Source organism: Carassius auratus, chromosome 13 (assembly GCF_003368295.1).
Source record: "Carassius auratus strain Wakin chromosome 13, ASM336829v1, whole genome shotgun sequence".
In the NCBI taxonomy this organism is placed as follows: domain Eukaryota; kingdom Metazoa; phylum Chordata; class Actinopteri; order Cypriniformes; family Cyprinidae; genus Carassius; species Carassius auratus.
This window is the reverse complement of record NC_039255.1, coordinates 12,935,391-12,962,412: the sequence shown is the minus strand read 5'-3', so window position 1 is coordinate 12,962,412 and position 27,022 is coordinate 12,935,391. Positions and strand designations below refer to the sequence as shown.

The 27,022-nt window shown below is 37.3% G+C and overlaps 1 pseudogene; it reads right to left on the bottom strand.

Moving 5' to 3' along the window:
• The window catches only part of LOC113113255 (bifunctional heparan sulfate N-deacetylase/N-sulfotransferase 2-like), a 109,485-nt pseudogene that overhangs the window by 71,976 nt on the left and 10,487 nt on the right, over positions 1 to 27,022 (bottom strand).

Here is a 27,022-nt window from a genome sequence, read left to right as displayed (position 1 = left end):
AATATGTTACATGAACGAATACGTTTTTGTTTGAAAATGCATCTTTTTCTCTTCGTTTTGGCCTTCAGTCCACACGTAGACAGCGTTTTTAGTCAAGGAAAACTAAGCTTTTTGAAAACGCTCTCCAAAGTGGTTAAATTTGAAAACGGCATTTGCGTGTTGTAGTCTGGATTGTGAAAACAGAGGCTTTTGAAAACTATGATGCAATATAGTCATGTGATGAATATTATACAAATAGATTTCAGTATTTATACTGGTATTGCGCACTTTCACACTATTGCTACAGATGTGTTACTTTGTACACTCTTTATAATACAGTCCTGCAAAGGTGAAAGCAAAATTTACTAGCAATTGCTATTTGCGTCAAAACATGAGGGCAGTTACGTTTTAGATCAGACATACAATCGTGAGTGTGTACAACCTGGATGCGTCAGTGAATGGTGGGTTCTTTTCACAAATACATTTTTAAATCCTGTCAGAAGAACTGCATAAAAATGTGTCTGTTCTGTGTGCATCATCCATTTGCAGTGAGCTTTTTTAAGGGCTTTGCGCAAGCATAGAATGTGAATTTAAAGTTTTCTGATGTTTCAGTGTTTCAGTTTTAAAATGAAAACGCCATTTCGTTTTCATTTACCATAATCCGATTTTGAATCCGGATTAATGTAGACATAGCCAAACAAACACACAAGCACAAGGAACTAAAGAATATAAGACACACAAAAACACAAAGTCCTGGCATTTGCTCTATCAGAGCTCAATTATTTCCAAATCACAAAAGGCACTCCAGAAGAACAGAGGAGCGTAATAAATGGCAATGAGGCAATACTAATGTACCTCTCTTGCGCTCCCCACTTTCAGCCTGAGAAAACACAACAGTCCGACTCTCAGGCCTGGCTGAACACAAAACCTCCTGAAAGAGCCAGGAGTTTAGCGGGGGGTTTGCAGCTTAGCTATTAATTTGTCCCTCTTCGGTTTTGTCTCAGCAGCCACACAGCAGCCTGCCTCTTTCAGTTATCGTAGGGCAGTATGTTCACAGCCTGTTTCTCTTCAACCTCCCCCCACCAATTGTTCCCAGCCTGTCTACCACAGGAAATTACACTTCCATCTTCAGGCCACGCACGAGCAGGCAATGCCTGCTTTCACATGAAGACCAAAAACAGGCAGAGGGAGAGTGGGAGACAGATGCAGCCAGACACGTAAGACAGGAGACTAGCTCTGCCCCGTTTACATCTGGTATTAACATCCATCTCGGATGACCACATGAAAAGAAGCATTCAACTGAAGCAGACTGACATTCACTTGGTATTAGCATCTTTCATGACTGCCTCATTTTGGATTATGTCCAGAGGAGGCTCTAAGGAGGCTTCGGGTTAGTGGTCTATTCATCAGTCTATTCAGAATTGTGATACTGATTCTTAAAACAACACTGATTTTTTACGCTTTGCCAATTTACAGGTGCACAACATTTCTCATCCTGCTGAATCTATGCTGCTGCTCCTGAATCATTGTGAATGCATTTTGAAAATGTGAATGTGCAATCCAGGCTCATTGGAAATATGGGAATGTGGTGAGACTTCTGCAAAATGATGTTGCTTTTTGCACATTGTGCAGCAATTAGAGCTAAGTGTGTTCAGTTTTATCTTAAATGGATGTGTGATTTAAGTATTGCGGCTCCTACAGAAAACCTAATCAATAGTGAAAAAAGACAATGCTTGAATGCTGCCTGAAAAAGAGACCTCCTTACTGAAGTGAAAGTGTTGACTGGTGTCACTCGTGAACGCGTCATCACTCTAGACATTATGTGTTTGAGAGGTTTCCTCGAGCTGAAAGGATCCCCCAAATTTGGTGTGGATTCGCCACGCTGTTACAGAGATTTGGCCATTTGAAGGTTCAATGATTTTCCACAGACTTTCTCTTTAAAGCGTTTCATCCAGGTCACCAGTAGCAAACAATGGAGCGCAGAAATTAATCCATGCTGATAACGAACGTGCATTTGTGCAGCTTGTCAGTCAACAACGGCTCTGTGTACTATTGTTTGCTATTGGTGACCTGGATGAAATGCTTTAAAGATAAATCTGTGGAAAATCAGGGAAACTTTGAATGGCCATATCTTCGTAATGGCGTGGCAAATCCGCACCAGATTTGGGAGATCCCAAAAATAATTATTGGCTGATATTTATCATGCACCCCTATTTATTGATAATGAAAATCATCTACAATGATTATCATTATCGATTAGTCAGGTCTGTCCACAGTGCACGCACAACTGCAGTCGGTCGCATCAAATCACTTAACAGAATAACGCATTTCAGTGGACAAAATGCATCTACAAATATTGGAGGAAACAGAAATGAGCTCCTGCAGGAAAAGTGCGTGATGCAAGCTGCCCAAAACATGATAAATCTTGATTTTAAGCTTCAAGCTGATGCATTAGGGTAATGGCTTGCCTGCTAGGTGCATTTACTGATACCTGTGTGCATCCTCGGTGCAAAAACTTGGTTAACGGTCATATCCTTGTCTGTTATTGTCACAAATTCACATTTACAGTTTTGCCTATAACGCCCTGACATAATGCGTTAAGTTGAAATCTTATTGAAAGAGGGCAGGCACTGCAGGGGCATGCGTTAAACAGACAGAACACAGCGAGGCAAGAGAGACAAGCGCAAAAACATTAATTGTGCTGAAATATCTGTTATTTAACATTTATATTTGTTTAAAAGTCAACATACAGTGCGAGTTATTTATGAGAGTAGGAACTGTGAAGGAACAGCAGCGTGTAATTGTCTGAATATAAATATCAGACGCTTTTACAGAATAAAGAAATGATAGAAAGAGGAGACTGACTGTGATTAAATTGCACGTGACGCGTGCTCCTGCAGAGCATTACTTTTATTCGTCTTTATTATCTTTACTATTTAATTTTTGATCTAGAGATTTAAACTATATTCATTATATAGCCTACAGTGATTAACAAATGTATTGAAACCAATTTTGTAAGGTTTATGCCACTGCTGCTCTTAACTAGCAGTATTGGTGGTTACCAAAATAATTTCTTTAGCTTTTTTGTATTGGTTAGACCTCCAATATGCGTACTCTTTTTTAGTAACAGTAAAGCTACAGAAACTGTAATCTATTTTTAATGCTATAATTATTACTGTTATCTGTTAAAGGCAGAAAAAAATTGTCAAGTGCTTTATAGTGTTTTTTTTTTCATTCAGATTAGTCCCAATTAGTTAAAAAGTACATAAACAATGCCAGCAAGCATGTGAGCTGTTATCAAGGGCAAAGGATGTAATTTTTGTTATAATGTGAATAAATACTATTTAGTTGTTTCAGTTTGTTATTTGTCCAAAAACTACAGTAACATTTTCAGATTTTTTTTTTTTTTGACAGATTCCTAAAATATTTGTGTTTTGTCTTATTACAGGTGGTCTAATGAATTGTTGAGCACTGTATGTTTTCATAGCATTCAGTTGGCACATTTGTTTTAAGGACTTTGGGCAGAATGTGGAATAGTGTGTTTTTGTCAGTAAAATTAAAAAAAGAAAATAGGGGTTTTAATCCTATTAATCGAAAACATTAGTTAAAATAATCGTTAGTTGCAGCCCTAGTGTCAATCAATTGATAATTTGCCATGTAATCATAATTTGTGTGAAAAGAAACATTTTACTGTCTCTAGTGTTAATCTCAGCTGAATTATCAGTGAATTGTAAGCATAAACTGCAAACCTGAAGAGTACTACTAACTTCTAAAAGTTGAGAACACTACAATTAAGGTCTGTTACATAGATAGACTAAAACGATTACATTTTCTGAATATAGTTTTCATTTTGTGTGACTCACCATTTCTGAGTAAACACAGCTATTTTAATAAATATTTTTTGGTAAAATGAGTGACATAAACTGACGTCATACACGTCACATGCTCTAATCAATGTTTTCAGAAGAATCCTTTCAACATGGCAGATACTCTCATGCGACCGGAGCTAACTTGTGGAACGACTGTAAAATAAACCAAAAGATTTGTAAAAGTGTTCTTATTCGCTTTTTGAACGTTGTAAGGATATCACACTCAATAAAATGTTTAATCCTTGGAATGCACTGTTTTAAACATTGCAGTGAAGCGTGGCAGTTTCCAGTGCTTTGTTGAATTCTGAATACTAATTATTGTCACTGCTTATAGTGTAATGTTGACATAATAATAGTGCCATGTTCTTTTCAGTCAACCCAATCCTTTTAATGGTAAGTTTGTTTTATGTTAAGTACACCCATCTGGTAAATATAATTTTATTCATGCATGTGAATAAACAAGCTGCTAACAGTAACTTTATTCACGATTATGTTAAAGCTAATAAACAGACATGAAGTTAACAAGATTTAAGAGTGAATGAAATCTGCAAGGTTGTAGTAAACCTTACATTATGTTCTTTTTAACTTCTTTTCAGTTGAAATGCAAGTTGTATGATGTGTCCTCAGACATCTGGACAGACTCGTCTTTCTCTTTTTAAATCCATTATTGGTAATATGACTTGTGTTTGTTTGTGGTTTTCTAGGTTTGTGCTAAATTTCACATATGACAAAGCATCACGCATCAGCAAGATTTCAGAGACGCTGCATGACGTTCTAAATATTTACGAGTTTTGTCCACATTTCTCAACACAAACTACTTCCATCACTGTATATAAAAGAAAGTTAGCTAGCTTGTTTAACGTGTTCATGTTTGCTTTGTCATTGAAGGATGTACAGGATGTGAACATGAAACGCACTGTCGCCCTTCGTGCTCTACTGCTGTACATGTGAGGAAGAGCCACGATCCTTCAAGACTTGAACTGTAAGTATTCAGTGTATTAACAGAACTGCTAGCATCAGTAAATGCATTTGTCTAGTTTTAGTAAGTTAAACCCTCTATGTTTATTCCAGATGAAGTTATTGGGCGAGACATCACTACCATTGCAGTTCAATGAAAGCACTATACTAATGAAAAGTTGTCTAATGAAAGTTCTGTGAGTACTGCAGGAGTGATGAATGATCTTCCAGTGTGTTTCATATGTTCAGAAACACTTGTTCACACAGTAACAGTGTTTTAAAAAGTCAGAAGTTATTATAATAGCAGTTCTGTAAAACAGGTTTTTTTTTTATGTTGAACTTCAGCATGATTTGCCTACAAGTTATGCATAAAGTAGGTGTGTCTTTTGAGCTAGTATTTGTATTCAACAAAATACCACTGCATCATGCATATGTATGGTAAATACAGAGCACTTAAATATAAAATCAAATAAAATCTATACTTTTAGGCTTGAATTAACTAATTTATAATAATTGTTTTACATAAAATGAGTTTTTTACGTAAATGTTTTGAGGTAATTGTAAGCATTCAACTTAAATGAGATTAACAAAAGCAACAGAAAAAGGCATGTGAAGGACAGAAAAACCTTGAGTGACACTGAAGGGGATAGAGGACATTGAAAGCATCTAACTAAAGGCACAAAGACGTGGCTGATAGAAGAAAAGTCAAAAAAGAAAATAGGCCAAAGCAAAGCTAAAGGGGCTTAGAGGCAGTCAAGTAAAGGAACAAACATTTGAATAAATAAAAATGCACGAACGTCTCTTCAAGCCGAAAGGTCTGGTTTCCAAATGGAATCTCATTACTTGGCTCTCAAGGTGGCAGGAAAACTATTAACACAACAGCTGGATTTAGACCGGGGAGGGAGTAAGAGGGAAAACCTAAGCGGGGGCCGGGAAAAGAAAAAGTGAGCTGAATAGACATGTCAGAGTAGCAAGGGGAATAAAGAAAGTGATGTGAGCACGGATGACAGGAGGGGAAGCGAGGGATGTGGAACAAGAGTGTGAGAGGCACAATAACTTTAAACCTTTCACCTAATCCACAACAAGACAAGCAACAACATGCCAAGAAATTATCAGACCTCTTGGTGTTTTTTCTGTGACCATTATTGTGTGATGAACAAATGGAATGAAATTCCCCTTTCACATTATTATTTCAAGACTCCCAAGAAATGGTGACATGTCTGGTGTTAAAAATGTGGCATCTGAGTTCAAGAATTAAAGGCATAGTTCACACAATGTTTTTAAAATGACATTTTTCGGGGTTCTTTGATGAATACAATGTTCAAAAGAACAGCATTTGTTTTATATTTTTTGTAGCATAACAAAAGCCTATAACTTTTGAATAATTAAAGTGCTTGCTAAATGAAAAGTATGAATTGTGAAGTTACATGTGGTCAAGTATGGTGGCCCCTACTCTGACTTAGTGTTCTGCATTTAACCCATCCAAAGTGCGCACACATGGCAGTGAACACACACACACCTGGGGCGCCCGGGGAGCAGTTTGGGGTTCTGTGTCATGGTATTGAGGGCGGAGAGAGCACTGTACATTCACTCCTCCCACCTATATTCCCTGCCAGTACGAGACTCGAACCCACAACCTTTCAGTTACAAGAGCAACTCTATAACCACTAGGCAATGACTTCCCCAAAGCAAGACAGCCTGAATTCAGCATTCATTTGCATTACATAGAGAAATTTCTCCTTTTTTAAAATATTTTTTTTTAACAAGTTTGGAACTATATATGGTTAAATAAATGATGACAGGATTGTTATTTTTGGGTGACCTATTCCTTCAATCTCTACAAAAAAATAAAAACACAAAAAAAATAAAAACGGAAGATTGCCAGACCGAGTCAGCATTTTAAAACGGAAAAAAAAATCTAATTTTAAATCAAGACAAAATTCTCAATAGTTACAAAACCTTTATTAACAAAGAGGAACTGGCTAAAGGTTATTTAACAGATGCTCTTTATCCAAGACATATTACAAGCTGGGCTACACAAACCACAAGGTTTTTAGTGACTCTCGCAACCTTTGTATAAATATATTCTTAATCAATAGGCTACTGCCACCCTGAACACTCAGGAAAAAGCAGAAGACGAGATTTACAGCGCAGCGGAAGTGCTGTCCATAAGACTCAAGCAGAGATGCTCTCTATAAACCCCTCGGTTTAATTTGGTCGTTCAGAAGCCCTTATCTTTAACACACAGTCAGCACTACAAGTGACAATGTCTTTTCCAGCTGTGAAAAGTAAGAAAGGAAATGTCCTTAGGGAGACAAAAACAGTCTCAAATATGAGCTCTTGCTAAGTATCCTCCATTCCAGCTTTTATTATAGCACAGAGAGGGAGAGAAAGAGAGAGAGGAAAAGGAAGACTATTAATGTTACATAAACTTCCAGAAACCTGCGAATCATCTCAAGAGTTCTGTAAAAATTACACCAACACTGACTGCATTTACAAGTACAGACTGACACGTATGCATGCAAACACAGAAAAAGGAATGTCACATTTGACCCCTGATCTGTAAGTCGATAGGTGTTTGGTCTCAAGGAGGAGCTGATGCCTTTAAGTTATTGAATGTATTTTATGCCTTAACACGCGCTTGAAGATATAGGCAAATATGTACTCTTATCTGCTCTCACATTAATCTGCATAGCCTAGCTGCTTTGAGCGCGCACACACACACACACACACACACACAATCAATACAATAAAACCCTGCAGGACTAAAGTGAATAAACTTTGGTTGGCAAATTCATCTTTATATGCCTTAAATATCTACATAAGAAAAGGAATGAAGCTTTGTCATGCCAGAGCTTAACCATTTTAATAAAATGAGGCACAATAAATAAGTATATATATATATATATAAACAAGAGCACAGATACATTTGTACAGCTGTTCAACTCATGTCTAACATCACCTTTGAAAATATGAATATTAAAATCACTGCACAGTTAGAGAGTGGAATGAAATAAACTCCATAAGAGAAAAATAACAAATATGCAAATATAATTCTGAACATAGTTAAATGTAACATGACAGCAGTCACACTAAATGTGTAAACACTTGCTTCTCAGCTTCTGAAAACATTAAAGCTAGGTCCCTATGATTTCTGAGAAGCAGAAAACTCAGACGGAATCAGAGAATCCAGTCATAAAAACGGAATTAACATTTTAATGCGGAATGTCATGGAATTTGTCAAATCTTTTATGAATTAGTCAAAAGTAGTTCATTACACTTAAATCAAATCACGATATGGACTAGTATCTGTAAATATTAAGCCACAGAAGTCGATTTAAAAATGAATCCTGTATATTTCTGTTAATGAATCGTGCAAACACAGAACACCTACTAAAAAAAAAACACCAACATTATTTTTTAAGGAATAAATCACACAACACTTTTTCCATGTTTTAATTATAATAGTAAATCCCTTTTGTTTGCCCAAAAATAAAAGTTTTCTTAATTTTCAATAATTAAAAGATAAATGCAGTTAACGTTTTAAGACTTCATTCGATTACCAGAAAAATGTAAATAAACAACACAGAATTTCTGGGGGGGGGGGTCATAAGTGAATAAATTAATTTGTTTTATGAATTAAAATAATTAGTCATGCTAAAACACAGAATTTGGTAACAATAAAATATATGTTGAGAAAAAAATAAAACATTTCATAGGGCCCTACATTAAAGCCCACCTTTAGTTTGTCTAAATATCTCAGATATACATTTTTTTTTTTACATTGCCAAGTGATGTTTGTTTAATTTTTCACTGTAACTTGGTTAAAACTTACAATGAGTTTTTAAAGTCATTCTAAAATAGGAACCAAAGCTAAATTCTCTATTAGTCCTAAGGATTCAGTTTTTTACTTTTTCTGTAGCTTATTATGAATAAAAAACATCTGTGTGGAGTTTGTATGTTCTCTCTGTGTTGATGTTGTTTTTATTATTATTATTATTGCGAAGTGAAAGGAATGAACAGCCTCTCTTTGCGCTGACACTATAATATAAGTAGATTTTAAACAAAATCTAGTCCCCACATTCTTTTTCTTAATATTGACTCACTGAGTCTCTAACCTGCAATATGCACTTTAAACTTCTTACAGTTTGCTTTGTATAACGGTTCTGTTCTGCTTCGTATTTCACTATTAAAGTCAGGGTCATAACCTCTAACCTGCAATATGCACTTTAATCGTCACATCCCAATGAAAACGAAGTCCATCTGTTGCTCAACAAGTTCAGGATGCTATGCAACTCTGGCATAGAATTGAATCACTGTTGTGGACTTGGATAGCTAGATAAACACTACTCAACAATCTATACTGCATTAGGTCATGGAAAAGGACTGTGAGAAGGGAGGCGGGTGACATTTGGGCCAGGGCCAGAGAGGTTACGAGTGGAAGGACACAGGAACGGTCTTTAAGGATGGGCTGACAGCAGTGTCATCTTCACCTTCTCCTGCATAATCTCTTACAGTAAACCCTACTGCTGGTTCACAGCCAGCCTCGGAGACAGTGAATCCTTGGCATCTTGGCAGGACACTGGAAACTCTGCCTCACGGAAACAGCATGGCACCGAGCTCGAGCATTACGATGCCTCCAGCAGAGCCATTCTGAACCTCGACCTTATGGAACATCCTTTTCATTTCAGCTTCTTGACTCTGCAGATGCCGTGCTACTCTACTCTAACACATGGGCTATCAGATCAGACAGAGTATGTTACAGATGGTCTGAATTTAATAATTAACTTATTAGAAGCTATGAACCATGAATTACTAGCCATTTTAATGCCGGAATGCAATTTTGGTTTAAAGTAGGCAGCGGGGCTAATGTGCAAGGAGGTCGTAGTGTTATTAGAGCCTTGAGAAAGAAAAAAACGGAGAGGGCTGGAAAATAAAAGGGGAGAGCAAACATGTCCTTCAGCCTGGAAACCACCTAATCATTAGCTGCAGGGACCTGAATGTCTCCAACTTTTTCTACTCCCATCCAATTTATTATTCTTTGCCTTGTTTCTACCCCTCCAAGTTTCATCATGATTCATTAATGAGCAGGATTTTTCTAGCCATGGTGCAGGTTCTGCTCATCTACTCTCCATGCTTTTGTTGTTTGAGCTAAAGGGCCTGATCATGAGTCAGGTCAGAGCGCTAAACCCCATTTAAACCCAGTGGATGGCAGGCAAGGTGTAGAAGCCTCCTTGGATAGCACTTGACTGGAGCACAGTGGCACTGAGACCAGGAAAGCGTGGCGGAAAACAGCAAAAAGCCAAGTAAGAGAAAGTATGTGTGTACTAAAAGGAAAGATTAAGGTACAGAGTATAACCATTAACAATACATTAGAAGACTTATTTATAATGTGCCTGAATCTTCCTTGATATTCAAAGGTGGAAAAAGGATCGGTTAGGATCAGAAGAGCAACTAATAGCCAGGACAGGAGTGGAAGATGAGAATAATTGCAGACGGATAGCTGGAAGTGAAAGACAATACAAAACGTTGATGAAGGAGAAAGCATGAAGGAGCTTTAGAGAGAGATGGAGGGATGGAGAGAGGGAAAATCAAATGGCAATAAAAGAAAACATTTTCTCGACGGGGGCAAGTTCAGTCTAGTGAAACAATCCATCCCCGTCACTCTAGCAAGATAGCAGCCAGCCTATTAAACACTGAGCTGCTATAATCCATCCAGTGTTTGTATCAGCTCCACCTCTGTCCCTCACAGACACACACTTCAGGAAGTGTGATGGAGAATGGGCAAAACTGTGGTCATGGTGACACAGCTGTTGTCATGGTAACGAACAGGTCAGGCTCTGGATGCTAGAGGTTAACATTTCTTAGATTATTTTTGCCTCTTGAGAAAACCAAGGACAAACTATGAACTCTGAATATTCTATGACAACCTCAAACTCTAAAAATTCATCAACACAGTTCAAAAGACAAACAGTCATCCCATCTCTAATAAACATAACCCTACCCTACACATGCACATTTGTCAGACATACTCCTTACTCTAAATTCACAGCGAAATGCATATATATATATATATATATTATATATATATATATATATATATATATATATATATATATATATATATATATATATATATTAAATTATTAGAATTTAACACAAAAAGTAAAAAAAATAATATATATATATATATATATATATATATATATATATATATATATATATATATATATATATATATATATACACACACACAAATATGATGCTTATTTGAATACTTGTTTTAAGTATAGTCAAGTTTATTCAAATATATACATATATAAATAAAATCCATAGGTTAGAAGGCTAAATATTTAAATTTCTGATCGACTTTAAACTTGGATAGCAAAAGGAACCAGAAAGGAAAAATACATATTTTAAAAGAAAAACTAAATTGCACACATAATCTATTACCTTTATCCTATTTAAACACTGAAGCTGCCTGAAAATGGTCTCTAAGTTATCATCCCATAATGTTTAGCAGGGGACAGGCGCTTGTAATGCGGTCTCTACGCGTGCAGACATGTCAGTGTGCTGGAATGCAGCCACAAAGCCCTGTGCTGCCACAACCTCTTACAGCTGGAGTGGACGCCACAGGGTCACTGTGAGGTTAGCAAGTTAAAAAACACAAACCTCACTAACTACATCAAGACATGCAAGCCAAAGTCACAGCCGCGCTTACCTCCTGGACCTGAACTCAAAGCACGCAAAGTGACAAAACAAGTTAGGAGCAGAGAGAGAAAACATATGGGGGGAAAAAAAAACCTGGAGGAGGCGGAGCACAAACTCAATTCCTCAGAGATGCTGTAAAAAGCCAGAGGGCCTGAACCAAAACACACATGAAAAATGACTTGGCATGAAAACAGCATAAAAATGGCTGCGGACTCTTGCTCTCAAGCTTAGTGACCTCCATACTGAGGCACTGTAGGCAACTAATCAGCAGGCTGCGCTACAATCAGTATTTTGATACATCGTGACACATTCTCAATAATGTATATATCGCATCATGACATGTCATCCAGACTTGAGGTAGCAAACTCATTTTTGGCTGAAGGCCATGTGGGGGAAAACATGTGGGCCAAATTACTTTGTTAAAAAGTGGTGTGCGTGTACACATACTGGATGAATCTTTTACTTTTACTTTTTCAAGGTAATGAATTTGGCATCAATCAATGTTCCCTCTAAGTTGCTCATGTACAGTACATGGCGGTGTACTTTTGAAGTTAATCCTGCATAAACGGACTACACAGAAGCAGACTCAAAATCAAAACTTGCTTAATTATATATTGTTGGGGTGTAGTCACTAATAATTATGTTGGCAATCAAGTAACCTGATAAGTAAGTTTTGCAAAAATTCATAAAAATTGACTTGAAGGGGTGGGTTAAATGCATAGACTGTATAAAAAAATGGACGTAGTGTAGACTCCTGAAGTGTGTTTTTTTAGTCACTTCCACAGGATCCAAAACAACCTCCTAAATGAACCAGGTGTGAAAACGCTTTTAGTGTCAATCGACTGTACTACAATAATAACTTTCCTGTGGATCTAGTGTTGTCAAAAGACTCGATACTTCGGTACCAAGTCGGTACTAAAAAAATGAAAATGTGACGGTACCAGGTTTCTTCTAAGTACCGGTGGTACTTAGTACCCAAATACCTCAAATCAAATCTCCATTATCTTTAAATGTTAAGCCGCAAAAGTTGTTTGAAATATGAATCCTGCATGTTCTGCGTGTCTCTGTGTGAATGAATGAATGGTTTGTTTACTAAATAGACTGAAGCACGGGACGCTTGCAGTCATTTCAGCATCTGCCATCTCAATGAGGACATAAATACATAAACTACATCACCAGAACTGTTCTGAGTCACTTCACAAGCATTTTACCATTTCATCTGAGTAAAACCAGTGTCAAAATAAAAGTTCATTTTTACATGAAGCCATTGTGCTAGATATTACTATTATTTAGTAGAATGTATGTGATACTTCTACTACTGTGGAAAAAAATTAATAAAACTTCATTTTTTAAAGAAATAAATAAAAAAATATTTTCCATGTTTAAAATTTAAATGTTTACATTTCATTAATTAAAAGACAAATTAAATTTGGGTGAAACTTGTTTACTGTTTTTCATAGTTATATAACTTGTAGAAAAACATAATTGTAAATAAGTATAAATAATGGTATTGGTTTTATTTTTAGTGCTAAAGTTTTTTTTGTTTTTTTTCTTAGAATATTTTTGTGTTTTGCTTTGGTACAGAAATTGGTACCGAGAACCGTGGATTTTCACTGGTATCGGTACAGAATACTGAAATTTTGGTACTGTGACAACACTATGTGGATCAGAAAAAAAAGTTTAAACATAACATGAAAAATATATGAAATCTGAAAGTGTACAATATTAGCCCTGTCATTCTGCCATATCATCTTCAAGACAACACAAACACAGTCCAGCACTTGTAAGAAATACTCTAAGCTCAAATCCACAGATTTACATGCCTTTTCTTTCATAGGGTTGTGGTGAGTTTTGCAGTGCTATTATAACCGGTTTCTTTGGTTGTTAAACAGGAGCCTAGTAACTCGGTCTGCTATTCGGCTCTCTGCAGTGGGAAAACAAAATCCAAAACCTCTGGGAGGAACACGCTGCTGGCTGAAAATGAAAAGGAAGACTGAATGGAAAAGCCCTGCAAGCACTGCTAAAAGCAGGAAGGCTGATTGGATGGAGGGATTTGTGACAGACCCCCAGTATGAGACTCAAAACAGGAGGAGGGCCCTCATGTTTCCTTTTGACATCCAGTGCCACCTATTTAATCTTATTTCCCTCCAATGTGGAAAGGAACAGATGATGAATTCAATAGAAGACCATTATTCTCAGCAGTATAAAAACAGACTGTCCCAGCGCACACACACACACACACACACACACACACACACGCACCTGCTGGCAAATAGGCCGCCACAGACGGACTTCCTACTGAGAGCAGACAGAAGGGGGTGGGAAAACAATACACTGCATTTTTTAATTAGAAAAACCAATCTCTTCCTTGCAGTGCCTGACCATCAACAATTAGTAGAAAAACATCTTAAACGGTCGTGCTGCTGTATGAAAAATGAAGGTGCAGATTTACATTTTTCTAGAGCACAGTGCAGTACACAAATCTTTAACGAGACCGTGACCTCAAACGGCTCTGAATAAGCCTGTCTGTTTCTGTATATGTTCTCATGTTCATCTGTTTACATTATGCATGCAGTGACCTCAACAGAATCAACCATATGTATCAGTGTTTGTTTGGATTGGGACTTTAATTTGTTTGTGGCAAAATCTCTCTCTTTAAAGATCAAAACCAAAAGATGGCTACCTTCTAGGGCTAAAAAAAATAACCTCAATATTTTTTCTCTCTTGTGATGACTTTCAATATATTGATATAATTTCCAATCGAATGGAGGAACCATCATTTCAACCAAACTGTCATGCTGCAAATCATATTCAAAATGTACAATTCAAGTAAAATGTAGTTAAAATGATCAAGGCCTGTTTGGGATAAGAAAGATTTTGTTTTACATTCAGGCTATATTTATTTGATTAAAAAATACTGTATTACTGTAAAATATGTATACAATGTTTTCTATTTTGAATGATTTAAAAACTTGATTTCTAGCCATTACAGCAGTCTTCAGTCCCGCACGACCCTTCAGAAATCATTCTAATATGACTATTTGGTGCTCAATTTGGTGATTATTTAGCATCTTATTATTATCAATGTTTAAAATATTAAGCAGTTGTGCTGCTTAATATTTTTGTGGAAATCATCACATTTTTTCCAGGATTCTTTGAAAAATAAAGTTATTGAATATTATCACCCAGCCTTACTAATTATCCAACAACTTTTGAAACATTCTAAATCTACCAACGCTCTAATAATTCAGGGCTCCAGAGTGGCACCAGCGCCACCAAGTTCTACAGATGGCTGTGCCAGGAGCAGATCTGGTAGCGCTGGGAATGGTATTCAAAATAAAGATCATTTAATCATTAAACTACTATTGTTTTTCATTAATAAGTGCAGTTACTAATAATATTTCATACTCATTTCTTGTTTATTTTTATTTTGTTTATCGTTTAGGCAGATTTGACAGTAAAGCACTAAGCTTGAGTTAAGATGCATACTAAATTTACTTTTATTAACAACAGTAACAGGTGCAAAATCTACTTTCTGTACAGAAAATGTATATATTCCACTCTCATTAAATGTACCATATTTTTCTAACATATGGAACGGGCCAACTTCAGTGATTATGTGTGATTTAGTAGCAAATTTAGGAAAATTTTGTGTGACTCAAACAAAACTGTAAATTCTGACTAAATCTGATTTCTTGATTTGATATTTGTTTATCCCATTAAAAATAAATTCAAACTCGATCATCTTTCAGCTTTAAAGTGCTGGAAATTGTTGTGTGAAATGCTTGAATTTCTTTCTCAAAAGTTTGTACAAACCCTGAAAAGAATTATATAATGCATTTGACTATTTCTATCACAGTACCCATGGTTACAGTTAGTGTTACTGCTTCTGGTTTCCTGACGTATGTCAGTGCTGTTTATAACGGAGATTTCTGTGCAGAATTTGAATAATTCTCACTAGAACTCACAGTCACCTTATCATTGTGTGGCAAATTCAAACGCTTCCCAGTGGATCTCGCAACACTGTTGCATCTGCACAGTAAGTAACGGTGTTGCGAAATCAACTTTGGCTCACGAGTAAATTGAAATTGAAAAGTGACAAGACATATTCGTGCTCTGCATTTAACCCATCCAAAGTGCACACACACACACACACACACACACACACACACACACACACACAGCAGTGTACCGTGAACACACACCCGGAGCAGAGGGCAGCCATTTATGCTGCAGCGCCTAGGGAGCAGTTGGGGGTTTGGTGCCTTGCTCAAGGGCACCTCAGTCGTGGTATAGCCGGCCTGAGACTCAAACCCACAACCTTAGGGTTAGGAGTCAAACTCTCTAACCACTAGGCCACGACTTCTCAAAGCTGTTCTGAGCTCGGAAACTTTCTCAAATCCAACAGAAATTAGTTGGGCAACGCGGTGGTCACACCAGTGCAACCGCTCACAAAAATTATTCGCACCAGCTGAATAAATGGTCGCAGTCTGGAGCTCTGTATATGCATAATGATTGCTGCATTGACAGCCAGGCTTTCATGCCAAGCAAAGAAGACTTCACCTGTAAGTCACCAGGATGATCTACAAATGGTTGGCTACACAAACGACGGATAGTCACGTCCCACCACTACCTCCGTCAGGTCTGTGACAGCTGCACAAATGTCCACCAGTTGATCTGCTGAACAACCTCATTCTGAGCTGCCTGAAAACACAGATGAAATCACAGGAAAAAAAAGAGAGATGCACTACAGGACAGGGAAGGGTTATTTCTAATATAAGTGGTAGAGAGAACAGTCCTCTAAATTGAAGATTCTGGCCAAAATCTCTAAACAATGGTGCCTCAAAACAGTGAGCACTAAGGGTTTGGATTCAAGAGAGAAGTGTGCCAGCTAGGACGGCACCCTGCTGGGTAAAAGGACAGCCAACGACTGACTGATCCTACAATAAGCAGAAGTGACAAAAGAACCATTTGGGACCACTGACGCTACATGGCACTCCAGTATGGAGGATTAATGTTTTGATGGTCTGTGCATGCAAAGCCTTGCTTCAGCTTGCTGGTATTTCCAGAAGGAGAGGGGTAAAAGAAGAGTTTGTCCTATCATAGTCTCAAAAAGACATGATAGTTCAATGGGGTCTATATACACAACATTTTCACAAAACAATATGCTTAACAATTCAAAGGAAATATTAAACAAATATAATTAATACTCAACTCTTTAGAAAAGCCATGAATTCTGTGAAGCCAATACATTGAGCTCAGAGACATGTGAAAAAGTTAAGTAGATAAAACATATAGACAAATCCTACATATACCATGCTATAATGTACATAGAAAACCCACCTGAGACTGAATTTCTCACAATGACAGAGGTGCAGTGTGGGCTGTGAAATGAAGAGGCTCTGGAAGAACATGAGTTTCCATTGTTAAATGGTCAGGAGCAGCAACCTATTAAAACAAGAGACACTTTATAAGATTATATTGCCCAGGACAGCACTGTAACAATCACATTCACTACACTCAACAGGGTTTACTGACTTGATCTTTACAGCCTTTCAGCGACCTTATCAAAGACATTAATAAAAAAATGTTTTTGGTAGATTTCACGTATTGTTTTTCCCAGACTGTGGTGTCCTTTCCAATTGATGTCATACACTTATAGGTCTACGCAGCACTGCTTCAAGTTGAACACACATAATATTTGTATCGATTCCCTTTGACCTTTCTCTGTAGATCCCACCTTCTCACATGCCACGATTGGTCGATTATGTACAATGCCTGCGTGTTATTTTTCAAACCAGTTTTTAGTTACCTTCAGCAAGTATTAAAACAGGAAAACAATCACCTGGGTGTTTTAGGCAATATAGAAACCCTGGCCAGGATTTGTCCGGGGAAGAGAGGAAGTATGGTCTCCCTAGTTTATATCGAGCGTTGTGAGCCTGATCTAAACCAAGTTGGATTTGTTTGGTTTTGTCAACTCTAAACCTACTCTGAAACTAAGAGTTTGTTCTGCTAGCTTCATGCAAGGTTTTGAAATAGCATACCATGGGATAAAATACATGTTTTTTGGCAGGGTTTCGTTGGTAAAATTCACATTTTAGTGGCTAAATATCACATTATTGGGGTCTTCCCAGAGTCAAATGTGTGTTCGCACTGCCGCTGACACAGAGAGAACAGTTAACGTTTGGTTAAGAAACATTCACAAACTGTCTTTTCAACTACACAGTATTATTTGTACCTTACAGTCATTCATATTAATCACAGAAATACTGGAGTAAATTTTATAGTTTATACGTCTATGGCAGCGAAATAGAAGTAGAGCAAATAGTCTATTGAAAGTAACTGTGCTTCAAACAACGTTTTTGTCGATTGCATTGTTTCACCACTAGGTGGGAAAAAGTGACAATGTATTAGAGACCTGCACGGATACATTTTTGGAGACCCGTGCCTGCCCGTACCCGCAAATTTCAGCACCAGATCCGACTCGTCATCCGTGATAATATAAAAATTATCCGCACTGCCCAGAACCATTAATATGTGGCCCGTTACCCGACCCGCGCCCGCGATAAATCACACACACTAAAATCATTCCAATTAAAGTGCTTTATTTTTTATCTCGCACCTCTCTCAACATCACGACAGTGTCATTAATGTGCTAATGAAATGAAAGTGTGCTTCTTTTTGCGCCATTCAAGTTGTCTACCATCGGCACCTAAATAGGCTATGGAACCTGAATTATACGAACTATACAAGAAAATACAACCTGAGCCTGTCGCTCACAAACTATGCACTTAGTTTCCCTTAAGGTTACTGTAAAGGAAAAGGATATCGTCCACAGTCCCAGCTTTAAGTTGCATTCTCGGTTTTGAATTGCAAATCCAGCTGTGGAAAAGTCTTTCTCGCAGCGCTCGAGAAGCATAAACAAAAGTTGCACTGTCCTAGAAGTGGTGACGTGATGGGTCAAATGTCATATCATTGTTGCGTATGAGTAATGGTAATTTAGACATACAAATATTGCACATATTTTTCATCTGCGCTACTACCCGGCCGCAAGGAGTAAATTATCTGCCCGCATCTCCGCACGTGAAATTTAGGAATGTCAAAATCCACCCGTTTTAGCCACTTTTATGCAGGGCTCAATGTATTTGTCAATGAATTAATTATTCGAGAATAGTTAAAAAAAATGCTGATTCATCCAGTAATGTAACCAGTAGGTTTATCATTGATTCAAACAACTTTTTCGTAATTTTTATATTCAAAATTGGTGTATTAAATTATATACACACTACCAGTCAAAAGTTTTTGAACCGTAAGATTTGTAATGTTTTTTTAAAGAAGTCTCTTCTGTTCACCAAGCCTACATTTATTTGATCCAAAGTACAGCAAAAAAAAAAAAACAGTAAAAATAAATACTATAAATCACTACTAATCACAGGAGCACCTTTACTGATGAGATGCGCAGGAAAATCGCACTGGATTTTTTTGCACAGCCCTACTTCATGCAACAGGCCACTGGATTCATGAAAAAAATAAATATTTAATACATTTACCTTTAGAGGCATTTAGCACTGATTTGTACTGTTTTGAAAATACTCATATTGGCATGTAGCAATCAGTTTCATTTTACAGAAGTAGCCTAAATCTTCTCAGGTTTGGCAGGGGACTGTAGAAATGAAACAGCCCAAGCGAACCACAGTGACAAGCCCTGCCTCTGTTAGCAATGCAAAAATGCTCAATCAAATCCCATGCTTTGTGGAAAAGGTTTTTGTTGTTGTTTTTTTAATACATTTCTCAAACGATTAGTGCATTAAATTATTCTCCCTCATAATCGTTTTTTGGAACTTTTTCAAAGCGCATGGCACAGCCCTAAAAACAACCAAATGCATGCCAGATTTTAATTACTCACTCGCAACATCAAATTAAAACATCTGGGATTAAGGGATTCATGATTATGATCTTAAATCAATCCAAATAAAGCAGGCGACACCTGATGTTCAAAAACAGCACATATACACAATCAATCAAATATTAAATATGTGATGCAAATCCTTCAAAATCCCTGCAAATGAAGAAATTAAGTTTCATGAAGACAGCATGGCATAGAAAATACAACTTTTCCTATTTTCTTTCTCCACAACCTTGAATCTGCAATAATACAGTGCACATTAATACAAGAACTCATTAAACTTGGAAATGTATGCTTCTATTCTTCTAAGCATCACAGAGCAGAAGTTTCTTCAGGTGAACAATCTTTAAATTTAAAATCACGCCAGAAAAGCCCAGAGCCTGAATCGTGGTCCCTGCTCACCTCACTGTGTGCACACATACACTCAAATTAGACTCTGTTCAATGAGCACTCTGCATTTCTATAGAAGCCCAGCAAGTCCCATTTGTTTACATGGAACTCATTAAGTGTGCTTTAATGGAGGAGCAAAAGTGCCAACAATGAGTCCCTGTGTTGGGACTGAGGGAACGTCTCAGGTTCTGTTCGTCAGTCCTGCATTACACATAACAGCCAATACAAAAACATAATTGGTCATGAAAGCAAAAACATCCATTGCAAACTATTTTTAATATTTATTAGTATTAAAATGTATTAGTATTACAATTAAAATAAATATTACTAATTTTAAAGGGGGGGTGAAATGCTCGTTTTCACTCAATATCCTGTTAATCTTGAGTACCTATAGAGTAGTACTGCACCCTTCATAACTCCAAAAAGTCTTTATTATATTTTTATAATAAATTTTTATTATATTTATAAGAGAAAGATAGTCTGTACCGATTTTTCCCGGAAAAACACGAGCGCCTAGAGGCGTGACGTGTGGGCGGAGCTAAAGAATCACGAGCGCCAGTAGGCTTTTGCGTTGAGAGCGTTTGGAAGCTGTGACACAGATCCAGAGGCTGAAATTTAACAAGAGCAGCATCAGCAAAGGCGTCTCTATGTGGTATGTACTGAAACTGTATATATTTGCTTAGCGGTTTTGGAAAATGACTAAGTTCCACTTTAAGTCGTCTTTTTTTTTTTTTTTTTTAAGCTGTACATGTGGAAAGTGCAGTTTGATGACAACATCGCATGTTGTTTACTTGATGTGCTTACGCGCCGATAGCTAAGTTAACAACACAGAGATATTTTAAGCAGTTTTACTCACCGCATGTGGTTCCAACACACGATCGTGACCCTTTTTCGTTGCGACTGCATTATCCTTAAGAAATAAACGATATGCAAATCCGGTGTCAAACTGGGCCTTGTTTGTAAAACAAGCATCTTCGAAATGCAGGGAACAAACACAAACACTTGCACAACTCCGTTGATGCTCTGTAAAAATAAACTCCATCCACTGGTCCCTTAATGCTGTTTTTTTTTTGGTAATCTGTGCAGGGTTGTCTTGCCCTGGCAACCAAAAACACACTCCTTTTGTGACATTTCGCGACGCTTTCGCTCTGATCAGTGAAGTCTGTTGTGCTCTCAGTGCTCTGCTATACGGGAACGCACGCTCTTCCGGCAGAAGTGCCTCAGGACCCATATAAGGAAATTCTGCTCCATCTAACGTCACACAGAGCCATACTAGAAAAAAACTTTCCGAAACTTGTGACAAACCGGAAGAGGTTTTTTTTGGAACAAAAATACTCCTTCAAAGTACAACTTAATTTTTGAAACTTTGTCCATGTTTAGCATGGGAATCCAACTCTTTAACAGTGTAAAAAACTCAGTATGCATGAAATAGCATTTCACCCCCCCTTTAAATATTTATTAGTAGGGTTAGATTGTGGAAGATGCTCTCCTTAAGAAACAACAGGGTGATGATGAATATTCTATATTATTAACAAAGGACACTTAAATTAAATGGAAACTTTTGCAAATGTAGATACATCAAAAAAAATAAAAATAATAATAATAGTAATAATAATATGAAAGGGAGTCATCTCGTCTTACTACTGGGTTAAACTTAAACCAGCTGACATTTTATTTTTGCAGAATGTAAAAAAATGTTTGAAATAAACGTCATTTTGTAAAAAAACAAAAACAAAAAAAAACAATGAGAATTGTTTGCGGCCAGCCAACGTAGAACATGCGTGGGAATTATGCAAAAGTTTTACTCTGTGACATGCAGCCATCACGGAAGTGGAATTCAAATTCAAAAACTGACTCGTTTATGCTGTTTAGAGTCAGTTCATTCATTTGGGAGACAATTAATTTATTTATCATGCATTTTCAGCTTTACAACATTACTTTACATTTACATACAGCAACATTATTATTCTAAATGGCATAATAGCAGCACTTTCAACAGTCGAATATGTTATGAGTGCTTCTCCTCATTTGGAATGCAACAGAAGTTGAGCAGTTTATTCCGCCAAGAGGCACTGAGACAGTATCTTGTCATTGGCTAATAGCATCTCTCATCTTGTTCGTCTGCCAACTGGAATTTCTGCTCGTGTTTGGTGATGGTCCAGACCAAGAAGCAGAACTCCTTCCAAAACGATATCCATGTGGGGCACAGAATACAATCATATTACCAAATTACTATGAGCAGTGCATGAGTCAGTATTGGCTTAAATACCAAAACAGACGAAAGGGGAAATGAAAAACCTGTGGTGTCTAAATTACGCATGCAGAGCAGAAGGACACAAAAACGGTGGTGAATTTTCTCAGGAGGAGTGGCTAATTCTTGCACACGAATGCTTGTTTTGTGCATTCGATGGCAGTTGCAATAAAACATGCATGCTACTCAACAGAGAGGAAGAGGCCAGTAAACAAGGACGCTCATCACGTTTTTCTCCCTCCTGTGGAGTGATGCAAGGGGAGAAAGAGAAACGAGATGGAGAGAGAGCATAAGTGGGAGAGCGAGCTGTGACTGCTTGCTGCAGATCCTGCTGTTTATCCACCAGCCTGCCTCCACACTGCTCTCATTCAGTCTGAAACAAAGCCCGATGTGCCAAGACGCTCTGCTAGGACATGCACTACAAAACAGGAACACCAGAGGGGACAGAGAAAGAGGAGGACAGAGAGGACTGAGAGACCAAGACACCATACCTAGACAGAAGAAAACTCAACTCTGAAGGAAACTAGCAGCGAAAAAGAAAAGAAAAACAACATGCAACACTCTCAAATGTTTCAACAGCAGGTACACGGAGTCACTCAGTCGCACCGAGTCATGCCGAGTGCGTTTTCTCGGCCCTGACACCTCAGGTAATGAGTAAGGAAGTCTCAGAGGATGTGTTCTGTCATTGGCTATGCCTATGGGATGACTACCAAACTCAGCGTCAATTCAGCAGGGCAGCTGTGTGTGCACTGACTAAACACAAATAAAAGCATTATGAAATTGCTTGACAACAACATGGGACAACAACAGATTACCACTTTACCAAACAGTCATACGTAGGCAATATGCAGCCCATGTAACAACTAGCACTATTTATTTCTTAATAAATTGACAGCCAGTGGAAGACAGGGCTCCACAAAGACTTCCAGGCCAGCTACAGGAAGTCCGTTTATTAATATTAATACACGTCTCTTGCCTTTTTGACACTTTTGACAATTTGCTGAAATTTTTAATCTAGCAGGCTCACACAGATGGATTTACTGAAATTACTAAAATTACTTGAAAAAAATCTGTATGCTTTGAAAGTTCATAAACATGTTTATGTAGTTACATCACAGCTCTACAATTTCCATCTTTTTTCAGTTTAACAATATAGAAAGTATTTTTAAATGAAAAACATGCATAGTGGTGGAGCTAGTAAAAATGTCATACTTTGCAATTAACTTCCAATTAATTATTCACACTATATAAAAAATATCTTCACAGATAAAGAGAGAACAAAGAAAGAATTAATGTCAGTAAAGCCTATTGCTCAACATCAAGGTTATGGGTTTGATTCCAAAGGACAACACAAAATGCAAATATGATAGCATCTTCAAAAGGAGAACAAAAAAGTAATTTAATCTAACTCAATACAGAAAAACTGAAACTGAAAACTGTGAATGGAGACTTATTTTTAAAGGAACCTGTAGCTCAGCACAATTGAACTTGTCTTTGTTTAATTATTTTTATGCATTTGTAAAAGGACAACCTACAGAGGAAAAAAAAGAAGGAAAGAACATAAACAGTGCAGGAATTCAAAATTTTTATTTTCATTATTTATGTGAATATAGTGAATGGTCTATTACAGGACATGAGAATGAATGTGAAAAATTATTTTGCCACACTGGTGTAGTGAGATTTACCATTAGAGTTCAACCTCCTTCCTATATATCTAACATTAAATAATGTTCACACTGTGAACGGATTACTGTTTAAAGGCTTTAACACAGGATGTTTCTGTATTCTGCCTCAATGTCTCAATGTTTTTTTTAATCAGCATCTCACACCATTAGTGAAGGAACGTCGAGTTTGAGATCTTACAGTTGACTTTTTAAAAACAAGTTTACTTTTCTATGCATTTTAAAAACAAAAATATGTCCTTTACGTATGTTTTGATGGAAAAAATTGAATAAAGTGCGTGAACTTTATTTCATGCAGACGTGAAAGCTTAACCTTCCAGAAGAGTTAAACACTAAAGAGTGTGTTCTTTTCAAACAAGTTGTACACGTAATTAATATTCATGAACAAAACCTTAGTTAAACTTGGAAATTACAGCATACATTAGTCAATATGAAAAAGTGGGAAAAAGCAGTTCATAAGCTCAACATAATATATTGATATACTGGGTTACTTTCACTAGAAACTAACCAAGTTTGATTATTCTATACAATAGTCATATGTTCAGTATTCACAAAGTAACGATCTGTTTCATAATGAAGCATTATATAACAGTTTTGTGAAAAACTGATGAGGTAAATATGAAGTGTTAACAATAACCAGACACAAAGTAAAATATTAAAACTTTCTACTTATAAAAGGATAAGTTACTTCACATGTAACGTATCGAGAATCTCTGATGTTTCTGAATTGTACGCCAATTCTTAAATCACTTATTCAATACTTGCTTTATAAATCTTACTTTGCAACCCAGGGATGGAAATTAAGTTTTTTGTCCACCGGCCACTGTGGGGGATTTCAAATTCTACCAGCCACTCAATATTTTTACAAGCCACTTTCTTGTTTTTAACCGACAATGTGTAACTGTGTGTGAAAACAAGACCTACAATACTTAAGCAGTTTATTTAATCTCAATTCTCAATGAAATACTGACATTTTCTCTTTCAGTGATGCTCAAAAATGCTGCCTATCTAGACAGCTTACTAGGTTTTGAAACAGCCGACTCTTGCTGAAGTAGCTCATTCTTTCAACTCTCTATAGCCCAACCGGATGATACACTGCACTGAACTTTTAATGCACAAAAGCACTTTTGCGATATTCTAAACAGTATTCATACCACTGATCTATAATATAGAACTGGATTGCTCATGACATCATTAAAGTGAAGCCGCCGCGCCGCCATATTGGTAATCCCTAGTGTGTGAAAAAATTCCATTGAATTAATAGGAATTTGTATGATTTTAATAAGAAAACATCACCTAACAAGTCAGTGTTTATAAATATGAAGTATCACTGTACATTATTACAATGCGAACACCCTAGGCAGGCAAACGGTTATTTTTTAAATGTCGAGTTTAAAAAATAAACGTGAATTTTAAATGTGAATTTCCCCTACTTATTAAAAAGCTACGTTAATTACAGTAGTGAGCATCATGAACATGATAAACATCAGACGGGACATGATAAACAAACACCGCGCGACTCTATACCGATAAACGAAAATGGGCAAAAAGACGGGAGCTGATTGCTGAAGCCACGCCCACCTAGTGCGACGGCATTGTCAGCAGCGGCAATCCACCTGTCACTGAAGTGGCCACGCCCTTAATTATGAAGAACTTTAAGTCTTAATATAATTTAAACAGATGAGTTTTAAAAAAATTCACCCCCCTCACAGTTGTCACGAAGGGCAAAATTAACAATATAGACCAAAATCATCTTTTGAACCAGGCTGTAAACATGTTTTTTTCTGCTGTAAAGTTGGGCATTTTAACATGGGGAGTCTATGGGACTGACTCCCTTTTGCAGACAGCCTCAAGCGGCCAGTCGATGAATTGCAGTTTTAGTCACTTCCTTATTGGCCTCACAAGAGAGAGCGGGAGGTTGCCGCTCGGCTTCAAATCGAGTTATTTTAGGACAGCGATTTGAATGTAACTCAATGGTGCTCTCTGCTGGTAGGGATTAGTAAAATGGCGGATCGAACACTTCCGGTGGCTTCACTGCCTGTTGGCAGTTTAGAACGCTATGAGCGATCCAGTTATATATATAGATCAGTGATTCATACGCATTAATGTTGTATTTAATTCCAAAGGAAAGGATTCACCAGTATAAGTGAATTTTTTTTTTATGGGTGAGGGAACACGTGGGGAAAAGTCCCCTGTTCAACACTGTATCACTGAAAGAAATCTCAGCTCGCAAACTTTTACAGAGTCAACAAACAAACGCACAGCATTTTTAATACATCGTTTTTACGCGTCTCATCACGCCAGAGCTGTCAAACATGTGTAGCGATACAATGTAGTTTCTACAAACAAAAATGAACAGCGTAACAACTTACTAGCCACAGAACTAATTCTGAAAAAGTACTTGAAGAATGGAAATAAAATGCATCCCGCGGACAGCAGTTATTAGACACGTGACCGATAATACTGTTTGTTAGTTTGCTTATTATGCCGTTAAAAACAATAACATAAACACAAACTGTCCATATTATTTAAAATGTTGCAGAACGCTGGAGGAAAATGGACTTACCGGGGTTTGACAGAGACATGACAGTATGCGTCATGAATTCAACGAATGAATATAAATTCAACTCTTCATGTGAACTTGTATATCATGAGCACGTGCTATAAAACGTACTGTAAATAACCAACAAATATATCACTCCGCCAACGGCACTAACTTCAGCTGCAAACACTGCACTGGGAACAACGCCGCCGTTTCGAGCCAGGTTTACGCCGCCTTTCTCCACTGAGCTGCTTCGGATGATATTACACTTTATTGCCTGTCGTACACACACCAGGGATGGAAGTTAACTTTTTTGTCCACTGACCGGGTGAAAAAGTATGCTATCTTTATTTACCCGCCACGGTGGCTGGTAGGTGAAGCGAGTTTACCTGCCACAACACAAAATCACCTGCATCTGGCTGGTGGCGGGTGCTAATTTCCATCCCTGTTGCAACCATACAAATAATTAGGCTACACTTGAGGGCATAAGTGCTCTTAAACAAGCATGTCAGTGCAGAGCCTTGTAGCAAAGATTTGGGAAGTTTGCAAGCAGCCTGTCTCTAATGAGGCTAAATGAAGTCAACAGATGTATTCTCACATTCCTGAGCACAATAACAAAAACTGCTTAGAAAAACATTTACAGTAATCCAAGCATTTCACCGTCGTCTTTGTGTGTCCTTACATGCAATTACCATTTAAAAAAATACCCAACCCAACTAGGGCAAATTTATTTAC